Source organism: Schistocerca serialis, chromosome 5 (genome assembly GCF_023864345.2).
Source record: "Schistocerca serialis cubense isolate TAMUIC-IGC-003099 chromosome 5, iqSchSeri2.2, whole genome shotgun sequence".
Classification (NCBI taxonomy): Eukaryota; Metazoa; Arthropoda; class Insecta; order Orthoptera; family Acrididae; genus Schistocerca; species Schistocerca serialis.
Window position 1 is genome coordinate 12,792,631 of NC_064642.1, and position 13,962 is coordinate 12,806,592.

At 44.8% G+C, this 13,962-nt stretch overlaps 1 protein-coding gene across 1 annotated transcript in view; it reads left to right on the forward strand.

Moving 5' to 3' along the window:
- The first annotated feature begins 277 nt into the window (after positions 1 to 277).
- Positions 278 to 13,962, forward strand: part of LOC126481703 (epithelial discoidin domain-containing receptor 1-like) — an 833,514-nt gene continuing 819,829 nt past the window's right edge. Inside the window, exon 1 of the mRNA XM_050105651.1 lies at positions 278 to 410. The gene's annotated coding sequence lies outside the window, so the exon portion shown is untranslated. The remainder of the gene's footprint in view (positions 411 to 13,962) is intronic.

The window sequence follows — 13,962 nt, forward strand, 5'->3', positions numbered from 1 at the left end:
TTCTTTTAATATATGCGAAAACAAATAAAGCGGTTAAAAGTGCAAACATTTTTTCGCGGAATATGAAAACAGGTGCGCGGTGAAAATATTTATCGGTTTAGCTGGAATATTTTAGGGGCGTTCCCAGGCGGCAGCTGAGACCGGCCCACGTGCGGCAGGCAGTCGGCCGGCCAGCCGGCCATCGAGCGCAGCGGGTGCGCGGCCCGGCCGCCAGAGCGCAGCAGGCGCGCTGGGCGCCGCGGCCGAGGGACCGGCAAGCCAGTGCTGCGTGAGGCGCCGCGCCTGACGGACCGCTTCCCGCGCCGCGACAGCAGGCGCAGCCCACAGTGCCCGAACCACTTGTTGTGCTCGCGCCCGCCCGCCTACGCTGCTCTGCGGCTCGCCCGCCGGATACCGCTCGCAGGCAGAACGTAAATATACCCTCTCTCTGAAAACACTGCCTCAACCACGACCATACATATTTTCCTCTTTTAATTCACTTACTATGTTCTCATTGTCCTTGTTAGCATCAAGTATTTAGTTATTCATTCAATTTATGGAAACGTAGCCTTATTTCTATGCAAACAATCCTTTTTTATTTGTCATAATATTGGGACAAATATTTTGCCCTTCCTAGTTTTCATTTTTATCTTCTGATACAGATAATAGAATTTGAAGCAAACTTTGTAGTTTTCAACTATATTTCCAAACTTCTGCATTCTATTCTTCAGGTGTGTGAAATGCAGAGCTCTTGTACTAGCTGTTTGTACTTCACCTCAAACTGAGAGTCTACACATCAAATTTGCCGTGGTAGCTTGAAAGCGCTCTTTCAGCCATGGGACGTAACACTTCCTAAATTACATTGACGTCTCGTTTGAAGGGGCAGAATAGAGACGAATGTATTAAAGTATTTCTAAGTTTACAGTATGCATCTTCGCTAAACAAGGCGAGGATTAAGCTACATAAGTAGTCTACCTAAATCGGTTCAGAGTAATATCCGCATCATTATCCGATGTTTACGTGGTAAACCACATTAAGTGGCATAGACTTTCTAATCTCATCGCTAAAATGTTAACAATGTTCCTTGTACATCAATCTGTTTCTTTTACTGCTCGCAGGGTTTTCAGTGCCACGGTAGATAAAACTGCTATGTTCATCAAGCACGCAAAAAAGAAGTCATCTGTTATCCATTTATCAGATCCAGTGATTCGATAACTTAAACCATTTGTGAAGTATCCCAGGTTTCCAACTCCCGCTATATATGCCGTTTAAAAATAAACGAAAATGTCGTTACCTTTAGAGTTATTTATAATTAATGCGAGCGCTTGCACCTAAATAAATTGTTTTACTCCAAGTTTCGTTTCCCTAGTCTTCTTTATATCTCTCTTTCATCAATGTATACTAAATAAAGAATTTCGTTGTCACCAATTTCATTTTCGTGGTACTGGTTAAACTGTATGTACAGAGCGGTCCATCGTAACACAGATACTGAAAATGTGCGATAAGCGAAGCAGAAAACCGATTTTCGGTACGCGGAATTACGTAAATATCCTGAGCTGATATGCTGAAGAATCTTTCTTTCCAGCGTACTTTTTAATAAGAATCAATAGAGTTCCGTAGCTGTACAATGATTTATTGCTTGTGAATTTCCTGTAGACGTTTTTTTAATAAATCAGCATTATCTGCAAATAGTGATATCGCAGTCTGCCAACGGAATGCATTTTTATCTCCGGTATTCCATATTTGCTAGGAAACGGGGGGAAACCCGACCATGATGACGATCTTGGCCTTCATTTTGAATTTCTCGGAAGGTTAATATTGCGACATACGTCATTCGAAGAAATGAATTTTTTTCCATCGTTTTACTTCTCCTCTAAAGGTGTCCTATTTACTGCTAATAAATGGGACTCAGCTTTACTTGAGGAACAATGGTTACTAGGAAAGCTCACGGCAGATATTCGGCTCAAGATATTCAACATACAGCTGATTTGCTTGTTATCTTTTAGCAAGTGCATTTCTTTTGTATGTTATACCGTCAGATAGTCGTATTATCGTTGCGTGGGATAAAACTGATGAGATTTTACTCGAAAGCTGCTGTGATGTGTCCATTGGTAATTAATGTGTGTATTTAAAACCTATAATAAAATGGTGAAACATAATGTTGGTACTTAGTTGTCATCTTAAGATTTACAGTGACAACTGCAGCTTCCAAACAAAACAACGAAATTGTGTCCACAATCTATTGCTTTCTGAGACCATTTTTAATATTTTACGGACTAGTTTAGAGAATATAAATTCTCAACACCGAGGAAAGTGAACGGAACAAAATAAGTAAATTAAGTTCAGATCAGGGTCATTGTATTCACAGTTGCAATAACGCTGGTGTTGTAGGCAGTCGACACTTTCAAATAACTGTGATTAAATTGCGTCAGTAGTGACCTACAAGTTGTTTTAATCACATTCCAACACCGCTCAGCCACCTCTTTTGTGATTGTGCAGCTGACGAGTCTTCCACAAAATGTAATTTCTCTTCGGAACGTTTTCTCGTAGATTTAGCGTACATCAGGACCGTCACGCTACGAACATCACTAGCAGCCTGCTTGGAGCACAGGTTAAAGTACTTTACAGCTATGACAGTTCTGAAAACGTTATGTAAAGTATACTGCTAGTGGCTGGTCTTATCACGATGCAAATTTTACTTACGTTTCTTTCAGAACAATAAAAAATATTGCGGGAAAGGCCGCTTATCCGGGAAGTAATTTCCACTTCTATGATAAGCATAAAGATTATTTCTCCACTATTCTGTTTCTGTTCATTTTGTAGCGAATTTTGACTTTAGAAACCTCATTATAATAACTTGCTAAACGTATAGTTTACACACAAAAAAATGTGAAAGAGTACAGTGGTATGTTGACTGTTGAAGTGGTATTTACGTGTTTCACAATTTTTATATTTCATTGCACTTGTTTACATCATTCGTTCTCAGTGATACAGCACTGTCCTCGTGCCAATATAGTTCAACAGTTTTATAGAAATTGGCAAGCAAATGAATTTTTTTTTTTAAAAAGACTTTTATCCACAGTGGATGCTGTTAAACTCCGTGACTTCCATTATAGCATGTGGAAAAATTCCACTACCAGTCACAATAAAAGATTATTTGTTCGTCATATATGGAGCTGCCGGCCAGTGTGGCCGAGCGGTTCTAGGCGCTTCAGTCTGTAACTGCGCGACCGCTACGGCCGAGGTTCGAATCCTGCCTCGGGCATGGATGTGTGTGATGTCCTTAGGTTAGTTAGGTTTAAGTAGTTCTAAGTTCTAGGGGACTGATGACCTCAGATGTTAAGTCCCATAGCGCTCAGAGCCATTTGAACCATTTATATGCAGCTAAATTTTAAAACACTGAAACATGGGCATGAAAATGGTAACAGATGTGCAACTGAGTGGAAAAACTGTCACCACGGCGTAATTACAAAAAGGATGCTTCATTTTTATGTAAGCACAGATATATTTTCGACAAATGCTGCCTTGCCACTTAAAATTGTTCCACTTGTGTCTGTTTAATGGCCAGAAAATAATTTTCCTTGTATTTAAACAGTGATCTCCAGCAATATAAACATGTACGTTAATGTACAAACACCTGAGGATGTTCACAAGCCCGAAACAGGTCTTGTGACGAATAAATAATCTTTTATTGTGACTGCTAGCAGATTTCTTTTTACACCCTAAAAAATTAATGATTTACTAAGTATGTGTAGAAAACCTGAACGCAGACAAGCTGCCACACAGTTACTGAAAGGTCTTGTTTAGAGAAAACGGTGGTTGTATAATTAGTTCAGCACTCGTTTATCTCCCACAGTCGTGTAGGCCGCTTGTGGAGAGAGAAAGAGGCACACCTGTTAACGACCAGCTGGGCCCTTCAGTCTGTCTCCCTCCCCGCTGCTTTACACAAGTGTCTCGATTAAGATTTCCGTCGTCAGTTTCAGCGTTTAGTTTTAATGGAACCCCCACGAAGCCGCTATACGACTGTTCCGGAGTTCCGAGGCCTTATGAAAGATATCCGGCTTCAAGAATGAGCGGGCGAGCTGCCTCCCACAGTGTATACGCCTTGATTTGCAGCTTCATACCTTATTGCGTAGGTCTAAAGGCACAAATGAATGTAATACTGAGAACTTCCTCCCTATAGCCAAGCAACTGTTATTCATGTTATCATCGAAATAAGCTATCAATGTGTCTGAGAAACACTGAATTCTCGTTGATGATATATTAGTTTGGAACGTTAACGCCCACACAATTTTTGCGATTTGAACAGATTTGAAAGAGTTAAAGCAGAACACTTCTATAACTAAAATATAACAATGCCCTAAAAATCATACGTGCTCTCTCTCTCTCTCTCTCTCTCTCTCTCTCTCACACACACACACACACACACACACACACACACACACACACACACACACACACACACACACTCGAACACACGGAGGAAGTAAGAGAAGTACACTAAAATCACATTTTCAGTGGAACACTCTAAAACAGTGTGGCTGACTGAATAAGGGCTTCACTGACAGAGAATATGAAACGCATTAAAACCTCCTCTTCTCATAACACTAAATTTTAAAAACATTTACCATTCTATTTTCACCGTTAGCTAAAATAGAGGAAGTATCCCAGCTTTAATACACTTAAATTAAACTCAGTTAATATGTATCGTACAGTTTTTCGGGCGCCACAGGCATCACAGGCAGAAATGATCATCACGATAAAATAAGGGAAATCCTGGCTAGCACAGAAAAATCTAAGTGCTCGTTTTTCCCGCGTGCCGTTCGAGAGTGAAACGGTAGAGAGACAGCTTGAATGTGGTTCATTGAACCCTCTGCCATGCACTTCATTGTGAATAGCAGAATAGTCACGTAGATGTACATGTAGGGTCTCCTCTAGGCGAAGTCTGAAGCTGTGTGTTAGTGGATGAAGCATATCAGTACTCACTTTACTTGCTCAGAACACCACATAAGGACACCTTAATGAAAACATCTGAAAAATGAATTATATCAGTTTCCCGTTTTTTTCTAGTCAGCAGCTGTGTGTTTTGAGATCTAATAGTAGCCAGTTATCATCATCGCAGAAATTTCGGTTTTTGAATACGACTGACGTGTCGTCTTTATAGAAACGATCGCCCCGATAGCTGAGTGGTCAGTGCGACATATTGCCGTTCTACGGTCCCGGGTTCGATTCCCGGCTGGGTCGGAGATTTTCTCCGCTCAGGGACTGGGTGTCGTGTTGTCTTCATCATTTCATCCCCTTCCGGCGCGCAGGTCGCCAATGTGGCGTCGAATGTAATAAGACCTGCACCAAGGCGGCCGGACCTGCCCCGTAAGGGGCCTCCCGGCCAATGACGCCAAACGCTCATTTCCATTTTATAGAAACAAGTTACACCTCAGAGAAGGCATTAAACAAGCAGCGATGTCGCAGCATACCATGGTACGTTTAAGCTGAAGCCTGGCCACACCGAGTAACGTTACGACACCCCGTTACTGTATGCCTGTCACCTCAACTCAAATATGGATCTGCAGGAGCATGCGCTCCCGTTTGCGCTTCCGTGAGTGAGTAGTACCAAACACTACTCCTGCGTCAGACGCACGGCATGATACAAGCAGAGGAGTGCAATCAGCAGAGTCGGCTGGTGCCTTAGTTGAGACACATACGGCTGCTCGCCGACTGCGTAGCCTCATCTTCTACGACGACTTTCGTGTCTGCAACCATCGTGTATGGTCACTTTGTGTGGTGGGCAGGCTGACATGCCATGCTGGTGTTGTGGAAAGAATTGCCAGTGGTGAAACCGACGTCATAGAATGAGGAAGCGATGTTAGCGCTCCGGTATATGCGCACAACCGTTCACAGTTCAGGACTGTGCCACGTACACGCCGTGTGATTATTACACTACTGGCCATTATATTTGCTACACCACGAAGATGACGTGCTACAGACGCGAAATTAAACCAACAGGGAGAAGATATTGTGATATCCAAATGATTAGCTTTTCAGAGCATTCACACAAGGTTGGCGCCGGTGGCGACACCTACAACGTGCTGACATGAGGAAAGTTTCCAACCGATTTCTCATACACAAACAGCACTTGACCGGCGTTGCCTGGTGAAACGTTGTTGTGATGCCTCCTGTAAGGAGGAGAAATGCGTACCATCACGTTTCCGACTTTGATAAACGTCGGATTATAGCCTGACGCGATTGCTGTTTACCGTATCGCGACATTGCTGCTCGCGTTGGTCGAAATCCAACGACTGTTAGCAGAATATGGAATCTCTTGGTTCAGGAGGGTAATATGGAACGCCGTGTCGGATCCCAACGCCCTCGTATCACTAGCAGTCGAGATGACAGGCATCTTATCCGCATGGCTGTAACGGATCGCGCAGCCACGTCTCGATCCCTGAGTCAACAGATAAGGACGTTTGCAAGACGACAAAACTCTGCACGAATAGTTCGACGACGTTTGCAGCAGCATGGACTATGAGCTCGGAGACCATGGCTGCGGTTACCCTTGACGCTGCATCACAGACAGGAGCGTCTGCGATGGTGTACTCAACGACGAACCTGGGTGCACGAATGGCAAAACGTCATTTTTTCGGATGAATCCAGGTTCTGTTTACAGCATCATGATGATCGGATCCGTGTTTGGCGACATCGCAGTGAACGCACATTGGAAGCGTGTATTCGTCATCGCCATACTGGCGTATCACCCGGCGTGATAGTGTGGGGTGCCATTGCTTACACGTCTCGGTCACCTCTTGTTCGCATTGACGGCACTTTGAACAGTGGACGTTACATTTCAGATGTGTTAGGACCCGTTGCTCTACCCTCCATTCGATCCCTGCGGAACCCTACATTTCAGCAGGATAATGCACGACCGCATGTTGCAGGTCCTGTACGGGCCTTTCTGGATACAGAAAATGTTCGACCGCTGCCCTGGCCAGCACATTCTGCAGATCTCTCACCAACTGAAAACATCTGGTCAATGGTGGCCGAGCAGCTGGGTCGTCACAATACTCCAGTCACTGCTCTTGAGGAACTGTGGTATAGTGTTGAAGCTGCATGGGCAGCTGTACCTGTACACGCCATCCAAGCTCTGTTTGACTCAATGCCCAGGCGTATCAAGGTCGTTATTACGGCCAGAGGTGGTTGTTCTGGTACTGATTTCTCGGGATCTATGCACCCAAATTGCGTGAAAATGTAACCATATGTCAGTTCTAGTATAATATATTTGTCCAATGAATACCCGTTTATCATCTGCATTTCTTCTTGGTGTAGCAGTTTTAATGGCCAGTAGTGTGTTAAACGGCAGTTACTCCCTGGGCCGTAATTATGGTATGGCAGCGAAACTTGATAGATATTCTACTGCGTTAATTCAGAACCGATTTTCACGGCAAAAAAAATTATTTGCACCATGTTCAGATGTGGCGCTGTACAGCATCTTTCCGGCATTCCGGTGCGCTCATATTGAACACACTGGGTAAGCGGTAGTTAATAACAAAATCAATATGATGCCTCTCTCGCTTGTTTGGTACCTCCTGCGCACGCCCCACTCCTAATCCATTACATATCGGAACGTATCTATATGTTTTTGTTGCATTCACAGTGTCAGAATTCCACTTGGTGGCGCAAATTGGAACTAAGATTCGCTACAGTAAAGTAAATCCAGCCTGCATTTGACCTCTGTGAGTAGCCGCACTTTAGTTATAACCACCCGGTACTTACTTACTACGATTAATGGAGCTGCATCTTGACAAAGTCTCTCAATATGACATTGTTCATCCACATACCTGGCGCTCGCTTACGCTCATCTCATTGAAACAGCCAGCACGATCCAAAAATCGACGAACACCCAAAGCAGATCCAACGGCCCACGCTGTTGAAAACTCATATATGCTCACATGTTGATCCAGTGACATCGTCAAATACGACTGTACTGGGTACCGGATGATCCGGAATGGACTTCACCTGAATAGAAACGTGCCTGGTCGGATGAATCACGTTACTCTGTTATACCAGGTCTCCTTTGTGTCCAGATACACCGTCATCCAATCAAACAGCGGCTCGGAACATGGACAACGCCGCACAGGAAGAATTTGGAAATTTGTGATAAGGACTATGGGACCAAACTGCTGAGGTCATCGGTCCCTAGGCTTACACACTACTTAATCTAACGTAACCTGACTTACACTGAGGACAACACACACACAGATACCTACGCCCGAGGGAGGACTCGAACCTCCGACGGGGGAAGCCGCGCGAACCGTGGCAAGGCGTTTGAGACCGCGCCGCTACTCGGGGCGGCTCAGGAAATTGGGTAAGATCTGTATACAACTGTAGAACGACCATGAAACGTACCAGGAGTCGTGGAATCCATGCCGAGCAGAATCTTTCCTCTTCTGGGTTCGAAAAGTAGCCCAATGCGCCGTTGTGCAGATGATCTGAATGTTTTGGTTTATGAATTCAAACCGGATGAAAGACACTGCTCTGCAAAACTGAAACCCTAGCAAGATAAAGTAACATAACATATTTACTCAATGGAAATGAACGAAAGTGCGGAAACATGTATGCTGAGGTCCTGAAGTCGCGCACAGAAAGTTGCACGTCGCATGGCGTGAGATCACCGTGACTATAGCCCCAAATAGAGCCGACACCGCAACGCGGGGCAGTTGAATGAACGGGAGAAGATTGTGTTTGTGTTGTGTGTGTGTGTGTGTGTGTGTGTGTGTGTGTGTGTGTGTGTGTGTGTGTGTGTGTGTGTGTGTGTAAGAATGAGTGAGTGGTGCTGTGTGGTGGTATTCATGATCGCAGAATGACCCACAGACAATATTTAGATCGCTTGACACGGGGAAGAATCATTGGAAACCTGGAAAAAGAACGAAATATGGCGAGTGTATCCTTGAAATTGGGTACTAGCTAATTTTTCACGCGCTTCGGAAGAATTCCGCACCATAGGCACTGCTGCCCAAAAGATGGGAGATGGTCGGCGACGGCCAACAACAGCACCAGATAGCCGCAACACTGTGCAACAGGCAAGATGAGAGGACGCGTGTCAAATAAAGGGTGCAACCACATTTAACAGAAATGGAAGGCATGCAATCTGACTCTACACAGAGGCACTGGGGGAGGTCTGTTTGCCAGACGACCAGTACGTTGTGTTACGTTGACACCCACACATCGGTGGCAACGTTTGCGGTGTTGCCAAGGGTATACGGACTTCAATTTAGTTCATTTTAGTTCATTTTCTGCCGTTTAGAAAGGACCTGCCACCTAGTTACAACGACTGTTACCTAGACAATGTTGCACATCCAAACGTAGCACATCGCTTCCCACTACATATTGCGACTTATTTGCGTCATACTTCTACATCTACATCTATACTCCGCGAGCCACCTTACGGTGTGTGGCGGAGGGTACTTATTGTACCACTATCTGATCCCCCCTTCCCTGTTCCATTCACGAATTGTGCGTGGGAAGAACGACTGCTTGTAAGTCTCCGTATTTGCTCTAATTTCTCGGATCTTTTCGTTGTGATCATTACGCGAGATATATGTGGGCGGTAGTAATATGTTGCCCATCTCTTCCCGGAATGTGCTCTCTCGTAATTTCGATAATAAACCTCTCCGTATTGCGTAACGCCTTTCTTGAAGTGTCCGCCACTGGAGCTTGTTCAGCATCTCCGTAACGCTCTCGCGCTGACTAAATGTCCCCATGACGAATCGCGCTGCTTTTCGCTGGATCATGTCTATCTCTTCTATTAATCCAACCTGGTAAGGGTCCCATACTGATGAGCAATACTCAAGAATCGGACGAACAAGCGTTTTGTAAGCTACTTCTTTCGTCGATGAGTCACATTTTCTTAGAATTCTTCCTATGAATCTCAACCTGGCGCCTGCTTTTCCCACTATTTGTTTTATGTGATCATTCCACTTCAGATCGCTCCGGATAGTAACTCCTAAGTATTTTACGGTCGTTACCGCTTCCAATGATTTACCACCTATGGCATAATCGTACTGGAATGGATTTCTGCCCCTATGTATGCGCATTATATTACATTTATCTACGTTTAGGGAAAGCTGCCAGCTGTCGCACCATGCATTAATCCTCTGCAGGTCCTCCTGGAGTACGTACGAGTCTTCTGATGTTGCTACTTTCTTGTAGACAACCGTGTCATCTGCAAATAGCCTCACGGAGCTACCGATGTTGTCAACTAAGTCATTTATGTATATTGTAAACAATAAAGGTCCTATCACGCTTCCCTGCGGTACTCCCGAAATTACCTCTACATCTGCAGATTTTGAACCGTTAAGAATGACATGTTGTGTTCTTTCTTCTAGGAAATCCTGAATCCAATCACAAACCTGGTCCGATATTCCGTAAGCTCGTATTTTTTTCACTAAACGTAAGTGCGGAACCGTATCAAATGCCTTCCTGAAGTCCAGGAATACGGCATCAATCTGCTCGCCAGTGTCTACGGCACTGTGAATTTCTTGGGCAAATAGGGCGAGCTGAGTTTCACATGATCTCTGTTTGCGGAATCCATGTTGGTTATGATGAAGGAGATTTGTATTATCTAAGAACGTCATAATACGAGAACACAAAACATGTTCCATTATTCTACAACAGATTGACGTAAGCGAAATAGACCTATAATTATTCGCATCTGATTTATGACCCTTCTTGAAAATGGGAACGACCTGCGCTTTCTTCCAGTCGCTAGGTACTTTACGTTCTTCCAGCGATCTACGATAAATTGCTGATAGAAAGGGGGCAAGTTCTTTAGCATAATCACTGTAGAATCTTAAGGGTATCTCGTCTGGTCCGGATGCTTTTCCGCTACTAAGTGATAGCAGTTGTTTTTCAATTCCGATATCGTTTATTTCAATATTTTCCATTTTGGCGTCCGTGCGACGGCTGAAGTCAGGGACCGTGTTACGATTTTCCGCAGTGAAACAGTTTCGGAACACTGAATTCAGTATTTCTGCCTTTCTTCGGTCGTCCTCTGTTTGGTGCCATCGTGGTCAACGAGTGACTGAATAGGGGATTTAGATCCGCTTACCGATTTTACATATGACCAAAACTTTTTAGGGTTCTTGTTTAGATTGTTTGCCAATGTTTTATGTTCGAATTCGTTGAATGCTTCTATCATTGCTCTCTTTACGCTCTTTTTCGCTTCGTTCAGCTTTTCCTTATCAGCTATGATTCGACTACTCTTAAACCTATGATGAAGCTTTCTTTGTTTCCGTAGTACCTTTCGTACATGATTGTTATACCACGGTGGATCTTTCCCCTCGCTTTGGACCTTAGTCGGTACGAACTTATCTAAGGCGTACTGGACGATGTTTCTGAATTTTTTCCATTTTTGTTCCACATCCTCTTCCTTAGAAATGAACGTTTGATGGTGGTCACTCAGATATTCTGCGATTTGTGCCCTATCACTCTTGTTAAGCAAATATATTTTCCTTCCTTTCTTGGCATTTCTTATTACACTTGTAGTCATTGATGCAACCACTGACTTATGATCACTGATACCCTCTTCTACATTCACGGAGTCGAAAAGTTCCGGTCTATTTGTTGCTATGAGGTCTAAAACGTTAGCTTCACGAGTTGGTTCTCTAACTATCTGCTCGAAGTAATTCTCGGACAAGGCAGTCAGGATAATGTCACAAGAGTCTCTGTCCCTGGCTCCAGTTCTGATTGTGTGACTATCCCATTCTATACCTGGTAGATTGAAGTCTCCCCCTATTACAATAGTATGATCACGAAACTTCTTCACGACGTTCTGCAGGTTCTCTCTGAGGCGCTCAACTACTACGGTTGCTGATGCAGGTGGTCTATAGAAGCATCCGACTATCATATCTGACCCACCTTTGATACTTAACCCAGATTATTTCACATTCGCATTCGCTAATAACTTCACTGGATATTATTGAATTCTTTACTGCTATAAATACTCCTCCACCATTGGCGTTTATCCTATCCTTGCGGTATATATTCCATTCTGTGTCTAGGATTTCGTTACTGTTCACTTCCGGTTTTAACCAACTTTCCGTTCCTAATACTATATGCGCACTATTTCCTTCAATAAGAGATACTAATTCAGGAACCTTGCCCTGGATACTCCTGCAGTTTACCAATATTACGTTAACTTTTCCTGTTTTTGGCCTCTGAGGACGGACGTTCTTTATCAACGATGATAATGTCCTCTCTGGTAAGCCGTCAGGTATTTTATCGTTTCGCCCAAGGGGAGGTCCCTCTAACCTAAAAAACCCCCGTGTGCACGCCACACGTACTCTGCTACCCTAGTAGCTGCTTCCGGTGTGTAGTGCACGCCTGACCTGTCTAGGGGGGCCCTACAGTTCTCCACCCAATAACGGAGGTCGATGAATTTGCAACCATTATAGTCGCAGAGTCGTCTGAGCCTCTGGTTTAGACCCTCCACACGGCTCCAAACCAGAGGACCGCGATCGACTCTGGGCACTATGCTGCAGATATTAAGCTCAGCTTGCACTCCGCGTGCGATGCTGGTTGTCTTCACCAAATCAGCCAGCCGCCGGAAGGAACCAAGGATGGCCTCAGAACCCAAGCGGCAGGCGTCATTCGTTCCGACATGTGCTACTATCTGCAGCCGGTCACACCCAGTGCGTTCAATAGCTGCCGGAAGGGCCTCCTCCACATTACGGACGAGACCCCCCGGCAAGCACACCGAGTGCACACTGGCATTCTTCCCCGACCTACCCGCTATTTTCCTGAGGGGCTCCATAACCCGCCTAACGTTGGAGCTCCCTATAACTAATAGGCCCGCCCTCTGTGACTGTCGGGACCTTGCCGGAGAATCGGCCACTGGCCCAACAGGCGAGGCATCCTGTGGTGGCTCGGAAACGATGTCATCACCACTAGGAAGCACCCCGTACCTGTTGGAAAGGGGTAAGGCAGCTGCCACGCGGCCAGATCCCACCTTCGCCTTTCGGCCAGGCACGCGCGAGCCCACCACTGTCCGCCATTCACCCTGGAGTGATGGCTGACCGGTAAGATGCTCACTGCCGGAAGACGCAGCGACATCAGGGGTTCCATGTGATTCCAAGGCCACCGAAGTAGGCATAGGTCTCACCACAGTTGCCCCAACGCCACTACGAGCCGACGCCTGCGCCTCGAGCTCGATGAGCCTAACAGACAAAGCCTCCACCTGCCCCCGAAGAGTGGCCAATTCTCCTTGCGTCCGCTCACAACAACCACAGTCCCTACACATGACTATGTTTACCCTACTCTATACGGTGACAAATTCCCAAGATAATCTTCTGATGAGCTACTCTGATAATCAAGAAACACTCACTGAAATACGAGACGCGAAAACAACGCTAGGTTTTCCCAGAAAAACTATTTAAAAGCTAAGCGCAGCAAATAAGTACAAAAACGCTTTATACAAACAGTACTCGCTGCTGCTGGTGCTCTCGCTCTGGCTGTCACAAGACAACTGCTGATTCAAGTGACTAGTGGCTAACGGCCGCGAAACAAACAAAAGACGGTTTTAGGGCGCTTTCTGTTCTAAACGATCAAGAAAACACTAAGAAATCTAACACGAAAACTACGTAAAGTTTTATCAAGAACTGTTAGTTACTATGCAGAGCAGATAAACACAAATAGAATCCCTTCCTTAGTGGAAGGTCGTAAACAAAATGCAAAATAAACGCTTTATACATACAGTACTCGCTGCTGCTGGTGCTCTCGCTCTGGCTGTCACAAGACAACTGCTGATTCAAGTGACTAGTGGCTAACGGCCGCGAAACAAACAAAAGACGGTTTTAGGGCGCTTTCTGTTCTAAACGATCAAGAAAACACTAAGAAATCTAACACGAAAACTACGTAAAGTTTTATCAAGAACTGTTAGTTACTATGCAGAGCAGATAAACACAAATAGAATCCCTTCCTTAGTGGAAGGTC